This window comes from Vicia villosa, linkage group LG4 (assembly GCF_029867415.1).
Source record: "Vicia villosa cultivar HV-30 ecotype Madison, WI linkage group LG4, Vvil1.0, whole genome shotgun sequence".
Lineage (NCBI taxonomy): Eukaryota > Viridiplantae > Streptophyta > Magnoliopsida > Fabales > Fabaceae > Vicia > Vicia villosa.
The window spans coordinates 144,971,291-144,989,238 of NC_081183.1; the positions used below are offsets into that span (position 1 = coordinate 144,971,291).

The 17,948-nt window shown below is 30.6% G+C and overlaps 1 long non-coding RNA gene across 1 annotated transcript; it reads right to left on the minus strand.

Annotated features, from left to right (window-relative positions):
* Positions 1-15,146: 15,146 nt before the first annotated feature.
* On the minus strand, positions 15,147-15,579 carry LOC131599855 (uncharacterized). Its single transcript, XR_009282933.1, has 3 exons — positions 15,531-15,579; positions 15,334-15,444; positions 15,147-15,228 (listed from the first exon to the last, which is right to left on the minus strand). It is a non-coding gene; the product is annotated as an uncharacterized LOC131599855 (long non-coding RNA).
* Between the last annotated feature and the right edge of the window lie 2,369 nt (positions 15,580-17,948).

The following is a 17,948-nucleotide window of genomic DNA, read 5'->3' on the forward strand; positions in this document are numbered from 1 at the left end:
ATATTTTTACTATCATCAAATATTTTTAAACAAATTTTTATAAACGGGACTAAGTTTACTATTAATTCATATATTTTATAAATAGTGTCAAAACAAAAATAATATTTATTATTTTATAGACGGGAAAAATATATTGTTGATTCAAATCCTAATTTCTTATTTTTTTAAAACACGAGTACTTATATGGTACGCACATATGGTATGAACATGAAGTTATTAAACAAAATATTGAATATCAACAAGAATATGAAGTTACTCATCAAAATATTTAATATTAACGGGAACATGAAGTTACTGGTCAAAATATTATTTAATATTAACGGGAACATGAAGTTACTGGTCAAAATATTATTTAATATTAACGAGAACATGAAGTTACTGGTCAAAATATTGAATATTGCTGGGAACACGGAGTTACTGATCAAAATATTGAATATTAACCGGAGCACGGAGTTATTGATTAAAATATTGAATATTAACCGAAGCACGGAGTTATTGATTAAAATATTGAATATTAACGGGAGCACGAAGTTACTGATCAAAATTTTGAATATTATCGAAAACATTAAGTTACCGATCCAAATTTTGAATATTAACGGGAACAAATTTTAAATATTAACGGAAACACCAAGTTACTAATGAAAATATATAATAAATATTAACGGGAACACAAAATTATTGGCAAACTATTGAACATTAACGGGAACACGAAAATACATATACTTTTAGAATACTAACATAAACATTAAGTTATTGATAATTTTTTTGATTATTAACGGGAACAAATTTAGAATATTAACGGGAACACAAAGTTATGGATCAAAATAATGAATATTAACAAGCACACGGAGTTACTGATCAAAATAATGAATATTAACGGGAACATGAAGTTATTGATCAAATTATTGAAAATTAACGGGAACAAATTTGGAATATTAACGGGAATACGAAGTTACTGATAAAAATAATGAATATTAGCGGAAACATGAACTTATTGATTGAAATATTGAATATTGACGGGAAAATGAAGTTTATTGATCAAAATATTGAATATTAAAGAGAACATGAAGATAGTGATCAAAATATTGAATATTAACGGAAACCTAAATTATTGATCAAAATATTAAACATTAACAGGAACATGAAGTTATTGATCAAAATATTGAATATTAACGAGAACGTGAAGTTACTGAATAAAATATTGAATATTAACGAGAACATGAATTACTGATCGAAATATTGAATATTAACGGGAAAATGATGTTTATTGATCAAAATATTGAATTTTAACGGGAACATGAAGTTAGTGATCAAAATATTGAATATTAACAATAACCTAAAATTATTGATCAAAATATTAAATATTAACGGGAATATAAAATTATTGATCAATTGATCCAAATATCTTTTTTCTATAAAAAATAAAATATTGAACAAAATAAGCGTGCCAGAACGGGTACCCGTGCGAACGCACGTGTATTACACTAGTTTTTCAATAAAAATATGACAAGTGTATGAAATTGTATGTGTGGGATGAAATTATATAGCTATCATATTTTTATTGAAAAATAATAAGAACCACGCCTAAAGAATTTTAGTTAAAGTTGTTTATTACTATTATTATTATTTTATTTTTTTATTTTTTTTAGAATTCTAATATAAATCAGTAACTTGGATACCACATTAAAGTCTAATATTTCTATTTGTTAGACTAATTAAATTTATTAACTCATTTTCTCAATTTTGGTAAGTAGTGATTTTCTTTTAATTACTTTTCTATTCCATTTAAATGTCAAAGTTCTCTTCTGGATACCTATTATCTCCTTGCGTCAATAATCACCTTCAATAAGAAGAGGTATGTGACCTATGGAGACAAGGTATGTGACCTATGGAGATAAAAACAATGGTTATATACTTGTTGGTAAAGGAAAGAAAGTGTAGGTAATCTCTATTATACTACTATAAATGATGTTATGCTTGTTAAAGGTCTTAAAAATAACCTACTTAGCATTAATCAACTATGTGACAAAGGATATAAAATAACTTTTGCACATGATTGTCGCATGATTGAACATAATAAAAAAAAAACCTATTCGTTTAAGGACTTGAGATTATATTCAAGATTCCAAGGAAAATGTGATAAGACATGATAAAGACAAAATTTAAGATAAAACTTATGCTATTAATTGTAAGGACAAAACAAAACAGAAAAAATAGATTAGAGATTTTTAGCGTTAAGAAAATTAGTTTTACATCTATTTAAAATAATTTGAAAATTTTGAAACGCCAGTAAAAAAATGCGTATAGCCTCGAGTCGGGAAACCAGACCATAAGTTTAGGTGTGTTTATTTCTTATTATCTCTCCATTTTCGTCCAATTTGTTTCTAGAAACTCCTATAACTTGATGATCTCTCATAGGTGGGACAAGGTCCCACACATAATTTCTTTTAAATTGATTTAACTCATCTTGCATGCTCATGAAGTAGACGTTTTTGCGCTTTTAAGTTCAATTTGTGTCACGAATGCAAAGTGATAACATATATTACTTATCTTAGAGCATGTAGTCATGCCTTTGGTGATATCTCCAAGAATGTTGTCGATTGGATAATCTATGGAAGTTCTCCCAGACAAGGAAGATCATCCACTTTAGTTGGATTTTATACATCTCCTTTTTAGGATCGCCATCTTGTTCCTCCTCAAATTTTTCTACCTTAGGTTGATCAGCTCCTTCTTTTGTGTTTTTGAGTATATCTTCTGAAGATACACCCGCATCATGAAAAGACCTATCTTTTCTGACATTTCTCGGATAAGATTCATCAAAAGTGATATGCAGACTATTCAACTGTAAGTAATCTCTTATTATATACTTCTTCCCTCATTTTACCTTTTCATATTCACTAAATAATTAATGTATATGGTATATAATATAAGACGGAAGGAGTACTTTGTAAGTTTTACTTGATTGAGAGTATAAAAGAAAGATACCATCCGCCTGACCAATTATGGCAATATAAGTTTCGAATTTTTTCCTAAAGATTGTAAAATCACATAATAAAACATGAAATGAAATAATTTAAATTATACACGTTAATAAAAAAATTATCATTTTAAATTAAAATATTATATAAATAGAAAATTTTAAAATAAAAATATAAAAAGAGACAGTAGTAACAACCTAACCCAGATGTCATTATGGGCATGTTGTTTAAGCTCTTTTTTAAAATAATTTTTATAGTGTAACATATTTTTGTTAAAAAAGTGTATTTTTTTAAAATAAAGCTTCAAATAAAAAATTGGTTTGTATAGATTTTTTAAAAAATATTATTTTAGGTATTTTACTATCTTAAGATAATTTTTTTTGGATATCAAAATTTCAAATAATAACTTAAATATTAAAATCTTTTTTGAGATTCATCGTTTTGAAAAAGTTATGATTTTAACTATGTTTTAATCTTCAATAATGTATATTTATGTTATTAGATTTCAAATTTATGTTTTAATTTATAAAAAATGAGTTAATTTTTTTTTTTTGTATATTTTGAAATAAACATTTTTATAAATATCATATTTAGAATACAAAGAAAAATCTATTATTTAGAATTGTATTCCATATAATTGACATATAATAAGTCATAGCAACAAGTAAAATAATATGTAAACCTTTACTCCACTTCTCAATAGAAAACCAATCTTCATTTTAAAAAATCATATTGATATTCATCTGTACATAAATAAAAACATAAGAAAAGAAGACACATAAAAGAAAGGGGTGAGATACGTTTTACATCATGATAAATGGTATAATAATATAAATTGAGCACACAAACAACACATACATCAAATGATTCAATCATACACACAATCATGAAATTAATGCATATCATGCAATGCTTCTCCACCTTTACTTCTTATGCATGTGGTATTATATATATTCCTAACTCAGAAAGCAGAATAGGAGTACAAAGAACTTCAATACATCTCACTCTCACTAATTCTTGTAAGGCATCAATCACTTTCTTAATCATCCTAAATCTAATCCATTATGGTTATCCCATAATAGTTATAAATTTATCTCACAATTATAGCCTTGCAGATAAACCTCTAATTATGTAAGTCACTCTCATATCACTTAAACTTAAGACTAAACCAATATTATCTAACAATATTTTTATCCTACACTTATTGAGTCTCAATGACATACCTATAGTTTTATTATTTTACAACTTAGAACTAAAATTAATTTATCCCTTCAACTCATCCTATACAACCTAATTATTTTTCTAAATATTGATATAATAAACCATTAAAAATCTAAAGTATTATTTCTTAAAGTAAAGTTTATAATGGATGAATTTAAATTTATCAATTACCAATCATGCAGACAATATGAATTCACAAAAATCTTCTTTATCAGATGCCATGTGGAAGACTGTCCGTCACTAAAAGTCAGAAACCCCTCACTAAAACTATAATAAACCGTCACTAAAAATATCTTAGAAGATGAAGATTCATATCAAACCTAGAATCTGTCACTAAAAGCCTTAAATTGTCACTAAAAGTATTTAAGAAGATGAAGATTCATTTCCAAAACTCAGAAACTGTCGCTATAGCCTAGAAATCTTCAGTAAAAGTATTTAAGAAGATGAAGATCCATGTACAAAACTCAGAATCCGTCATTATAGCCTAGATGCATCTTCTCCTTCCCCAAATGCAAAAGCAGACGGACAAATCAACACAAAAAATGATATCGTCATATTTTTATGAAGAATTCGCAACGTTTTAATCATAAAATGACATATAATACATAATTTTATCGTGATTATAGTAAACTCCTACATGACATATAGAGTAAACGTAAGAAATATTTTAGAGATTAAATGTTCTGCATATAGAGTGAATGTATGTTTGTTAAGATTTTAAATCGAAGTATATGTGCCAAACTGTCATACCTAAAATTGGCCCACCATATTCAAATATTCAAATTCTTTCAAAATTGGATTTTTTATAAAAATTTTGAGGTCATTCACATTGACGTCTTGAATTTTATAAATATTCGATTTAAAGTCTAATGCAAAATATAATAGTTTACTCTTAAATTATTTATATTTTAATAAATAGCAAAATGTTTTCCCATGCTTCATACACTTTCAATTGGCTTTTATTTCAAACAAATAATATAGCGCAATTGGTAAGGAGGTAAGGCTTGGAAGCACAAAGTCTCGCGTTCAAATCCCACTTCTAACACATTTTTTTATTTGTTTCTAACTATAATTTTAATTTTATTTTCATTTATAATAAAAAAATCACAAAAAATTCATTTTTTATCATTTTATTTTTAATTTTCGTATTAATTAAATAGGCATTTTTTAAAATAAGCAATTTTAACTTTTTATTCATTTTTAGTCAAAAAAATCACCAAAAATCATAAAATATTAAAAAAAATCCAAAAAAGAAGTTTCTAATCTTATTTGTCCTATTTTTAGCACTTTTTATAACTTAGGGAGCAAGTCAATCTTATTAAATTAGATTGATTTAATTTTTTATTAGAATTAAAACAAATTAATTTTTGGGCTTTGATTTGGTCCATAGTTTTACTATAATTGTTTTTCTTCTAGCCTAATTCATGATGATAAATAGGACTAACATTTTTAACCCTTACGCCCACTCTCTCTCTCTTCTCACAAACACGAAAAATATTTTCTCCTACTTCTCCTTCTTCAGGGTTGCAATTTCGGTTGCAGCACAATAATAAATTTTTCAGCCTATCAGTCGAATTCTGAAACTACTGTTTCGATTTGCTCCGAATTTTTTCCAGAATTTCAGAAAAAAATCATAGAACAATACTCCTTGGATTTCGACCCTCAAAATCGTAAATTCCTCTTTTTTCTATTTTATTTGATTTAATTTCTATTTTCATATTTTCAAAAAAATCTAAAAAAAATTGTAGGTTTGTGTTCTTATTTTATTTGATTTATAATCAGGTTTTTATATTTTTTTGATTTTATTTTAATCACTTTTCTATTTTTCCATTTGTTTTCTTAACCGTAACACTGCGTTAGTTTATGAACAGGTTGTCTACGGACTCACCAAGTGAATGGTACCCCAATTACTTTTTGGCCAAAAACCTTTTGGTATTTGGCCAAATCAAGATTATTCATATTTGGCCAAAAACCTTATGGTATTTGGCAAAATCAAGGTTATTCATAATTTTGTCCATAATTTAATTTGCTAAACCCCAATTCTTTTCTTGCTAAACCCCAATTATTTTCTTGTGTTATTATTATCTTATTTTTGCAGGTAGCTCCTTTGGCCAAAGGGGAGCAGGTGTCAATTCTTCCTTACACTTATTTGTTTGTTTCATTGCCCTTGAAAACCTTGGTAAAATCTATTTTTTAACTATTAACCCTAAAATATATATAATAGGTAGATGTTGTCTATTTTCATGAATTAGGGTTAGGAGTTTATCATATTCTTTATTTTTAAACTAATAATTATTTTAGGCTACTTAATTTATTTTTAGGCTAATAATTATTTTTAGGCTAATTAATTTAATTTTAGGTTAACCTTCGAGATTTAGAATTTATCACCACAAATACCTCTAACCCTCATTTTTTTAATCGCGCGAATTTCTTTTCTCATCTCAAAAACTCCAATGATTGTCCAATGAATCACTTGATTGTGACACACACACCTTTAATGGTAACCCTTCTTATGCTTCCTGTTGCCTTTCGATTTAAACAGAATAGCCAAGTCCCTCGAATACGAGGATACCTTAGCCTGCTGCCTACGAATAAAATCATCATATGAGGTCTAGTCCCCCGATGTTGCCACGAATAAAATGATGATCGTCCATTCGAATGCTAAGGTATCCTCACTGGTTGCCTAAAATGACTATTATATCCTTCCCTAAAGACTACCTGCCCTCTTTATGGTAGGGACAGTATTATGGAGAACGATAAATCCGGTGACCCTTTTCAAATCCAATGAAAGGACTATCTGCCCTCTTTATGGTATGGATAGCCCTTTCCAACTAAAGTCTTAAAGAACAGAAAATCTAAACTTAGGGTAATTGCTTTAAATTGCTTACTCACTATTCAAATTTCAAATTTTCCCACTTCTTTTCAAAGAATATTTTCAAAAAGACTACGCTTATTTACAAGCTAAAGTCCTTATCAAAATCTTTTTCCTATTCACACACTACACTTCAAACATTTTGAAAACAAACAAGTGAGCTAAGCAATTAAGAGCCCATGGATAAACATGGATACAAAGGGTGCTTACACCTTCCCTTTGTATAAGTACCTACCCCCGAACTCAATCTCTTTTAAAAGGTCTTTCCTATTCTTTTTGCCTTTCCAATTGGATAAAATAAAAGTCGGTGGCGACTCTTGCTATCCGCAACATTTTAAGGTCAGTTCTCCCACCGTATTACACAAACCTATGAGGTATATGATATGAAATGAAACATCTACAAGTTGAAGCGATGATTTTTAAGTTGATGGAGGATAAAGATGTTATGTGTTGGACAATGATGATTTGTGGAGCTACGTGGTGTGGGTTTAATAAAGAAGCATTGGTTGCGTTTGAGAAGATGCAAATGTACGGTTGAACTCTCAGTGACAAATATTTGTTTTTCGTAGGTAAAACCATTTTCCAGTCATCAAAACTCTTCCACGTGGCATGCCACATAAGCCTCCGTTATTAGAATCTAACGGGAGGGAGCAATTGTAAGGATGGAAAATATTGCGAGGACGATTGTTTGAAGAAAAATTTTATACGGACTAAAATTGAAGGGTGACATATTTATAGGGACTAAAAATTTATTTAACCCAAAAATAAACTTTGAAATGCTATAGAAGATTGTTCTTTCCACTTTAAGACTTGTTTTCACACCCTAAAAAAAATTCAAACTAGTTATAGAATAAAAAAAATATATATTTTTGAACGTATTTCAATCATACACAATTCATTTGTTTTTTGAGTTAAACCCCAATTTTATGTCAAAAAATAATATGGAAATGCATCTCCAAACGCATTTTTAATCAAAAATGCATAATATACTTCTCCTTCTCATTTCTCTTTTACTCTCTCATATAAGATTAATTATTTAATTAATCAATTATAAAAAATTATTATACGTTATGGGTTGGACTATTCAGTTAAATTTAATGAGAGGTCTTCGTCCTCAGTCATTTAGTTATTTAAGTATTGCTCCATTAAACGATTAATATACAGTGAAAACCTTTAACAACAATGAGGGTAATAATCATCTCATATTCACTCTTCCGATAAACGTCTCTCAAATTCTATCAAGTACATGTTTCTATAATATATTAAACATGATACACTAATTTTATATGATTTCTTATTGAATGTTGATTTTGGATACCGTCTTTTAAAGTGAAATTACATATCCTTTGAGCACTTAATTGGTCTTTGGTTGTCATATGCAGTGTTTTAAAAACTGGACCGGACCGGCCGATCGGATTTGTTGAATTGGGAACCGGCCAGGTAACCGGTCTAGTTCGATTGCTGGATCAGATATGTCATTGAACCGGTGTGAACCAGTCAAAACTGATATAAACCGGAAAAAACAGAAAAATCGGCGGTTTTCCAGAACCAGTGGTTTAAATGCATTTTTAATTTTTTTTATTTTAAAAACTTAAAAAACATCATTTTAATTATTTTAATAAAAAATTAAAATAAAAAATGAAAGATAAAAATAGAAAATAAAAATAAAAATAAAAACAAAAATGTTTCGGATGCGGTTGATTTTGTTGCAGATGATTTCGATATTAAAAAAGGAGATACCAACATTGAAATAATTTTTTCTTCTTTGAAATTCAATTTACTAGACAATGAAGTTATTTATTATAATTTATTCAATTATATTATGTTGCGATTAAATTTGTTTGCAAATATATACTTTATAATTTTGTACTATTTTATTATGTCTGATACCTATGTTTAAAATTTGAATTTAAATTATGAACTTGTGAATTTATTTAAGATATGATAGTTTTAAAAAATTTAAGTGCCAGTTATATATTGTAGCGACCGAATTATCATGTTCGACATGTTTTATACCTATATAATTTTATTATAACGACCGGTCTATTCAACCGAGTTATCCGGTTTAATCCGGTTTAGTCATGCGGTTCGACCAGTGATCCAATGGTTCGACCAATAAACTAGTGACTCAGTACCCTCACCGGTTTGATGTTCGGTCCGGTTTTTAAAACACTGGTCATATGTAATTTGCCTCTATATTCGAAATTTATTTCTCAAATTTATTTTCGGTTCTATAATTCTTTTGTAACTAGTTTCATCGATATCTTCTTTTATCCTGTCCATAAAAAGATTCGACAGATAGACTTTATCTTATGGATCATTGTTATGCAGAAAACAAGGCCCAATATAATTAAAAAGAGATCAAGCATGCTGAAGGATTTTATTGAATATTAAGAGGTGCAATTAGTTGCTGTTTGTATTAATTATAAGACTGAATATTTTAGTATTTGCTGGCCCATGGCCCAAGTAGGATAGTAAACCCTACTATATAAATATTTTGTATGCAGCCTCCTTTTGAAGTAAGAAGAAAAGTTGTTTTATCTTATTATCTTTTTATGCATTTCTAGATCTAGGGTTACTATACATAAATCTATCAATCATGCTTTTGGGAATATGGAAAACTTGCAACCAATAATTAGTTAATGCAAATGTTACACTATTGATAAGCTATAATCGTCCTGCATACGTTAACATTTGGGAGGTCCAATGCTTAATTTTACACCCAAATATTTAAAAGGCAGTTGACCCTTTTGAAATCCAGTGATGCGAAGAATGTCCTGCCTAGTCTCTGTCTTCATTCCTGCAAAATATAATCTACATTTCTAGGGATTTACAACCATTCCAGTCACTTTAGAAAATTGTCCGAAAGTGTTCATCATCATCTCCGCAGAAACTCTATCTCATCTTCAAAACAATAAAAGATCATCGGCGAAGCATAAATTAGTAATCTTCAATTTTTCACACTTGGGGTGATAGTTGAAGTTACTATCTTCCTGCATCTTGTTAAGGCATCTATTTAAAAACTCCATAAGACCACTTACAATGGAGGTGTTGAAAAAAATATTCAATAGTTGAATTGTAATGATGATGTGTTGAGTGAGGTGTTGAAAATGATTGGATTGATTGGTGTTGAAAACATTCAACATGTTGAATGAGGAGGGAGTGAGGGTCACTATAATACTTTGCAAATTCTTATTGGTTGTTTTGATTGTTTAGATTTTTCATCTCACCTTAATTATTTGCAATTAATTATTTTATAGTAAATCAATTTTTATTTAATTTTATTTTCACCAAAATTCATTATTTTTCTCTATAAATAGAGACTTGGTTCATTATATTTGGACACAGAAAAAAATTGAATTTTTTCTCTAATTTTTCTATTTAACCTCAAATAAACTCTTGTTTGTAGCTCAAACCATATTTTTAGTGAAATATAAAATTAGAAAAATAGAATTCAAATAAGTTATTAAATTAAAAAAAAATTAAAAAAATTATTTAAGTTTTAATTATTTTAATTTAATTTTAATCGATGTTATTAATATATAATCATAAAAATAAAAACTTAAAAGAAAATAAGAATATGAAATAAAAATGGCGGGGTAGGGTGTTGAATTTTATTAAACAAAACTATTGTAGTGAGTAAAAGTTAAATGAGTGTTGAATTATTAGGTGGAAGAGAAAGAAGATGATGTGGAGTATAAAAAGTGAAAAATAATGGTGTTGAATCCATGAACCATTCTACATAGTCTAACAATTACAAAGAGTAAAGGTGATGTGGGGTCACCTTGTCTCAGGCCCTCATTGCTTCCATAATATCAGTATACTGTCCATTGACATTGAATCTGTATGACACGGTAGTTACAGCAGTCATGATCCAGTTTGTGAACTGCCTTAGACATAGTTACATAATTCACAGATATATATGAAGAATCGCGAATTGGTTCGTGAGTACCGATTCGTGGTACTTCTGCGAATTGATACGTTGAAATTCACACAGAATTCACGTCAACAGAAGAACCAGATGTAACAAAATTTTATACTTCCAAAGAATTTCACTTTAAAAATAATAAAGTGATTAGTCTTAAGCCCCACCAACTAAGTGCGTGTTTGAATTGACTTCTACAAGTTCCAAAAGCACTTCTAGTCTACTTCAACTTGAAAATTGGTTTTTTTTTCTTGTTTGGATACTTTTCGAAATCAATACTCCTCCTTCAAAAGCAATTCTAGTAAAAGCTACAATTCTTAGTTTTTGAGTTTATTAGAATCAATTTTACATGTTTGGATTGACGATGAACAAAATTGATTCTAGTGGAATTGAGTTTGATAGAATTGATTTTAACATAATTGAGTTCGACAAAATTGATTTATGTTTGAATACATTTATGTAAAAGTGAATTGAACAAATAATTTCAGTGTAAAAATTTACCCAAAATCAATCCTAGAGGTAGAAGCTTCAAATTCTAGCTTCAAGTATAATCAATTCTGGAGATAGAATCAATTTTACTTTTGATAAAACAAACACCTCAAAATCACTCATAATCAATTCTACACCTCTAGAACTGATTCTGAGACTTCTAAAAGTCAATCCAAACATGCTATATATATATATATATATATATATATATATATATATATATATATATATATATATATATATATATAGTGTATCCGGTGAGAACTAATATCTATTGTGAGAAACGAGAACTATTGATATGAATCGTCAGATTTAATTAGCGTTTAAGATTTAAAAATTCCATATCAAGAAACACCTTACTGGATTATTTTTGTTTAGATTAATATGTAAAAATTCCATAAAAAGAGATTCTTACTCAAAATAATTATGATTATTAAATATTTTTAAACTATGTTTAATATTTAAAAAATTTATAAAAAAAATCTTATAAAAATATTTTCCTATTTGTTATAATTATATTTAATATTAAAAAATGACAATTTAAAACTAAGAGAAAAAGGGATATGCACTACTGACAATGTAAAACCAATCACAACCATGTAAGGATTCTCTCAAATGTTTCCTCAATTGCTCCTTATTCAGCAGCAATTTTAACCCTTGGACTATATTCTATGCCTACTTATATTTTATATCATTATATTTTTCTTAATTACTAGTCATTAGATTTAGATCATGATGGAAGCTGGAGGAAGAAAATTGGAGAGGATCCATTCTCCTCATGTAAACTCTATCTCATCTCCAAACTACAAGTGTTTTTATAGCTGCCTTATATTTTGAAACTAACAAAGTAACGATGTGGGATTTGTATATCATTTTAACCAAATTTATGTTAGTGCCTGCATAATATTCTTAGCCACATTTCTTCTTCTGTTAACCATATTTTACTACATTATAATTATTTTATAACTAAATAAATTGAGAATTTATTTTAATTAAATAAATTTTTTTCATAGCGTATCGATTATTCTATTTTAACGTACCACGAACCCAAATAGCGTACCGACTCTGTATACCCCTCACGTACCTAATTCTTTGAGACTTGCGAACCGCGTACCTAAATTCGTACCACATACTGAAGCATATTACAAATTATGTGACTATGGTCTTGGGCACCCTACCTCATTCAGTATACATTCTAGTGCATTCAAATATACCGTATTGTACGCTTTTTGAAAGTCCATCTGCATCAAATATCTTGGAGTATTATTCCTATCCTTTGATCAGTTCGTAGGTGAGGAGAATATGATTGTGTATGTTTTGTCCCTTTACAAATGCAGCTTGATTATCTCCTACAATTGTTCCCGGTACCTTACTCAATCTATTAGCTATCACTTTTGAAATGATTTTGTAGAGAGTACTACAACATGCTATAGGCATGTATTCCTTAATTTCTTTTGCATGATTATGCTTTGGGATCAAAGTGACCACTGACTCTGAGCAATTGACAGCCTTGTATATTCTGTTGTTGGTAAAGAAATCTTGGATCGCTTTCATCATATCATTTTTAATTATACGCCAGGCTTTCTTGAAAAAATACTCCCCAAATCCATCTATACCCGGTGACTTGTCATTACCAATGACTTTGAGTGCTGTGAGAACCTCCTCTTATGTAACGGTAGCGGTTAACATTTATCTCTGATCAGCATTTAACTGTGCTCCTGCTCTCATTGCATTTGTATCAATACCTTAAAGGTTGTTTGAAGCTTCTCCCATGAGTTTTTATAAAGAATCCCACAACTTCCTTCTCCAGCTCACTTTGGTCATTTATACATGATCCATTAGTCCAATGAATGTTCTTCATAATTTGAATTTGTTGTCTCGCTTTAATGGAAGCATGCAAATATCACTCAGTCTCAACCACGTAAGATCTTTGACTTAAGTCTCAACCAAAGAAAAATATCATTCTTGTTCAATTATAAGAATGATATTTTGCCTTGGTTGAATGACTTCAGTCTTGAGAAAAAAAATTATTTTAACTGATTTGATTTCATTTTCAATTGTATGAAGGATATTTCTTCCCACTTCTTATTTGTTGCTGAATTTTAGACCTATAAATGTCTTGTTTCAAATTTCGTTTTATATTGAATAACATTATGTTGCATTCTTCTGTTATCAGAATGCAGCCTATCTTGCAGAAAAGTCGGGATTAATGTGAGTGATGTCGTCATTCATGATATAAGAAAAACAGGATTATGATAAACTAGGGAGCCAAAAAGTTTATATTCAATCCACTAATAGCTCTGTATTACTGAAGTTCAAGGAGAAAACCAATTATGAGATCGTCTACAAGATTGATGAGACTGTTAGTGATGCTGCCAATGCAGCTGTTGAAGATATAAAATAAAAACATTTGGAACTCATTGATCACTGTGTGGAAGTTTTTAAATACTTAAAGAAAATTAGGTTTAATTTTGGTTACTCTGTTAACCCAGTAGGTTTTTGCATTCATGTATTAGGCTATGTACACTACAACGAGGAAGGGCTTTTAAAGCGCTTTTTTTGGCCTTTAACAGCGCTTTAAAGCGCTGCCAAAGCCAGCGCTGGCATAGGCTACGAAAGCGCTTTTAAAAGCGCTCTGGTAGGCCCCCCTATAAGAGCGCTTTTCTGGAAAAAGCGCTCTTGTAGGCCCCCCTTTAAGAGCGCTTTTCAGGAAAAAGCGCTCTGGTAGGCCCCCCTTTAAGTGCGCTTTTTCCAGAAAAGCGCTGTGATAGGCCCACCTGTGAGAGAAAAAATTAAAAAAAAAACGCAACATACTAAAGCGCTTTTGTAAAAGCGCTCTTATAGGGTGGGCTTTAAGAGCGCTTTTTCCAGAAAAAGCGCTCTTATAGCCCCCCCTATAAGAGCGCTTTTACAAAAGCGCTTTAGTATGTTGTTTTTTTTTTTTTTTTTGCTTTTTTAGTAATCTTTGGCAGCGCTTTTAAAAAGAAGCGCTTTAGTATGTGGTCCTTTAAGAGCGCTTTTTTAAAAAGCGCTTTAGTAGCTAAATGAGGTATTTTAATGTGCAGCCTGTAATTTAATCCTCCCAGTCGACCTGTAATATTTTCGACATGTAATATGTTTTCAGCCTGTAATATTTTCGACCTGTAATTTATTTTCGACGATATTATTTCAGCCATCAGTAAGACAATATATATATATACTAATATAATACCATTATAATATCCAATATTATATATATACATCATTACAACATCAATAATATTATAGTACTTCAATTCGACACAAATCCTACATGAAAAAGCGCTTAATATAAAAATGACACAAATCCTCTTTTATTTCTTCCAACTTAAGTCTCGGGTATCCAGTGGCACGGAATTCGTCAAGGTACTACAAAACAAAAACAAAATATGAATGATACATTTAGTTAAATGTAATAAATTATATGAAATTATCTTAAGTTATAAATTCATACCGTGATCGGAATCTCTAATTGATTTGCCTGGAGGATTTCTTTCATAAACCTCAATACAAAGTATCCGCAATCGTAACTGTTTTTCTGTTGCGGGCACTACATAGAAAAACAAATAAGATTCTATAGTTGTGCATTGTTTTATCAAGTAGCATAAATATATTATAAGCAACATTGTGAAAAATAATGTACCTGCACTTGGATCCAAGTAATGTTGCTAGATTTAGTTCGGGATACCTGTGCGTCCCGTTGACTTCGGAACACTTGTATTGATCTAATTAACAAATATATAAAAGCATATGTTTAGATCAATCCCACAAATAAGTAAATATATATATATAAATATACACGAATATATATTTAGAACGATCCCACTTACAAATCAACGATGTCCTTCATGGCCGGATAATTGGTCCATTCACCATTTACCGAATTCAGATAATACACGACTTCCCTTATAGGGTTGATAGCAAGCAGCAACCAGTGTGCTCTATAAATAAAAACAATAGGTTATATGAAAATTTTGCTATACACAAAAGAAACAGAGATTAGATGAACAAAGAATGAGAAACTAACCCTACTGGTCGAGTATTATACGCCCAAAGATGCAGACATTCTGTATTGCCAGTGGACATGAATCTATCTACTAAGCACTGTCTAACTGATTCCGGTTCCGAATCAATTGCCATTCCGCTGCAGTGGGCGGAAGACACGAAACGGAATTTGTTAGACAACGGAGTCCCGCGCAACACTCTGTCATACAACAACCTTAAATAAAAACATAATAAACATTAGATTATTTTCATTGAAATGTGTAAATAAATTATATTGTGGGACTAATTAAATAATATATCGGATGAGGGAATATTACCGAATGTATGAGTGCATGTTATTGACGCCTAGTTGATCATGCTTAAAAATCTCCTCCAAGTCATCAAGTGTAATAAGTGACTTGAATTCAATACCGAAGACACTCTCATCCATAACGATTTCACGTAAAGCACCATCCGTCAAATCGGACATATCAACCATTGTTGCGAGCGTCGACCGGTACCGAGGCACAAAAGCACCGCCTTTTTTTCCCGCTGGCTTCGGAGGACCAGTGGGTGGTACGGTACGAACTTGCTGCGTCACTTGTTGTGACTCTCGAGCGGATGCCTAAAAATCATATAAGTTATGTAAAATATAAAATCATGCAGATTTAGATTCAAATTAATTATTAACACTTTAAATGTACCTCTTTTAGTGATGCAACGGACTCCTCCTCCTGTAAAATCCCTTTACCCTTAACTGTGGGTTTTATAGGAGCAGTCTAAAATTAAAATGTAAAAAATAATTAATAAACGGTTTAGAATTGACATTCGAAAACTAAATGATTCATAATCGTTTTCAATATACCTCATCACTAATGGTAATGAGCTCCGAGGGCCATGCAACAAATGATCCTATTGCATCTCGCAGCAATGTCGTCTCTGAGACCATGTCAGGTACCGGTAGCATCGCATCATGATCTACTACAACATCCACCGATACTTTCAGGTGTCCATCCGGGAGCGGTCTATGGTGAAGTAAATCTCCCAAAGTGTTGTGCACTTTTCCCTTTCCAACTAGTCGATAACTCGGTTCCGATAAGTATAGTTGGCAAGATGAAATGCCCTAAACCAATAGTAAATATAAAGTCATTATCATTAATAAAATAGAACAATTTAAAAGGAAAAAAAATTATAATTACCTCGGGAAATTTCCTTTGATAGTTGATACTAGCCTTATCACTAGTTTCTTTGACCGATGAAGTGTTGCACTTTTCTCTCATATACGCCTCTTTATCTCTTTGCAATTCAGAGACTTGTGCTTGCAATTCCGCCAACTTTTGCAACACTTCTTCATTTGAAGGATTTCTTCTCCTAGGACTCTTGTAAAAAGAGGTTGGAGTCACACCATGACCCTTACCCCTCACCCGACCGGGATACTCAGGAGCATCTAGTGCTCTACTAAGTATGCTCCCCTCACCGGTGGATGCCGATTGCGACAAGGTCTCCTGTAATTCATTTACATTAAAAAATCATTTATATATTAAAAAACATTTGATTTAATTAAAGACACAGTATTATACTTACACATTCAGTAAAAACTCTCTGAACTTCGGGATCGACAGCATGATCCTTGCCCACACGAGCTTCCCTCCACAACACATGTTCAGGAAGTGAGGTTTCCTCACTTTTAGTCTCCTCTAACTATGCATTGACACAAATGATAAAATCATCAAATAAAACACATTTAGACAATTAATTAAAACGCATTTCTATTTACTTACAATTTTATCCTCCAAGCGTGCATATCCCAAACGCCCTTTTTTGTATGGATATGCGGGTTTGGATGCTCTCTCACTATTCTTGGCACTCCTTTTCCGAAAATCTTCATCTCTTTGCTCTACAAACTTAGCCCAATCTTCTTCACCAATGAAGATCTCATACTTTTTTGGCCGTCCCGGTGCCTCTTCAAGAAAGTTTCCATCTTTATCCTTAAGATAAGTGTTTGTCAAAAAAGCTTTCCACCCTCTATATCTTTTGCCGGCCAAACCAAGTATGTAGCGTCTACGATCATCTGGTATCTCAAAAGTCCTCTGCAAAAAAACATACGCATAGTGTGTTAGTATAAGTAATTTAAACAATTTATCGTCAAGATAATAACAACAATTAACCATATATGATATATACCTGAAGCTCGTCCCAAATCGCGTCTTTTTTCTCATCCAAGTCTTTGCTTTTCATATTCCATCTAGCTACGGAGACCGGAATATGCATACGAACAAGTGTACCAATATAACTTGTCAACTTTGCAGAATTAGGACCAATTGCTTGTTTATCAGAATTCCATTCCAATCGGTATACTAATCCTTGGTCTCTATGTCGAACGATTCCCTTCATGATAGTGATGCCTCGTGCAACTTCTTTTGCTTCAGTATCAGGTGGAGCATTTGTATCCGTGGCATCT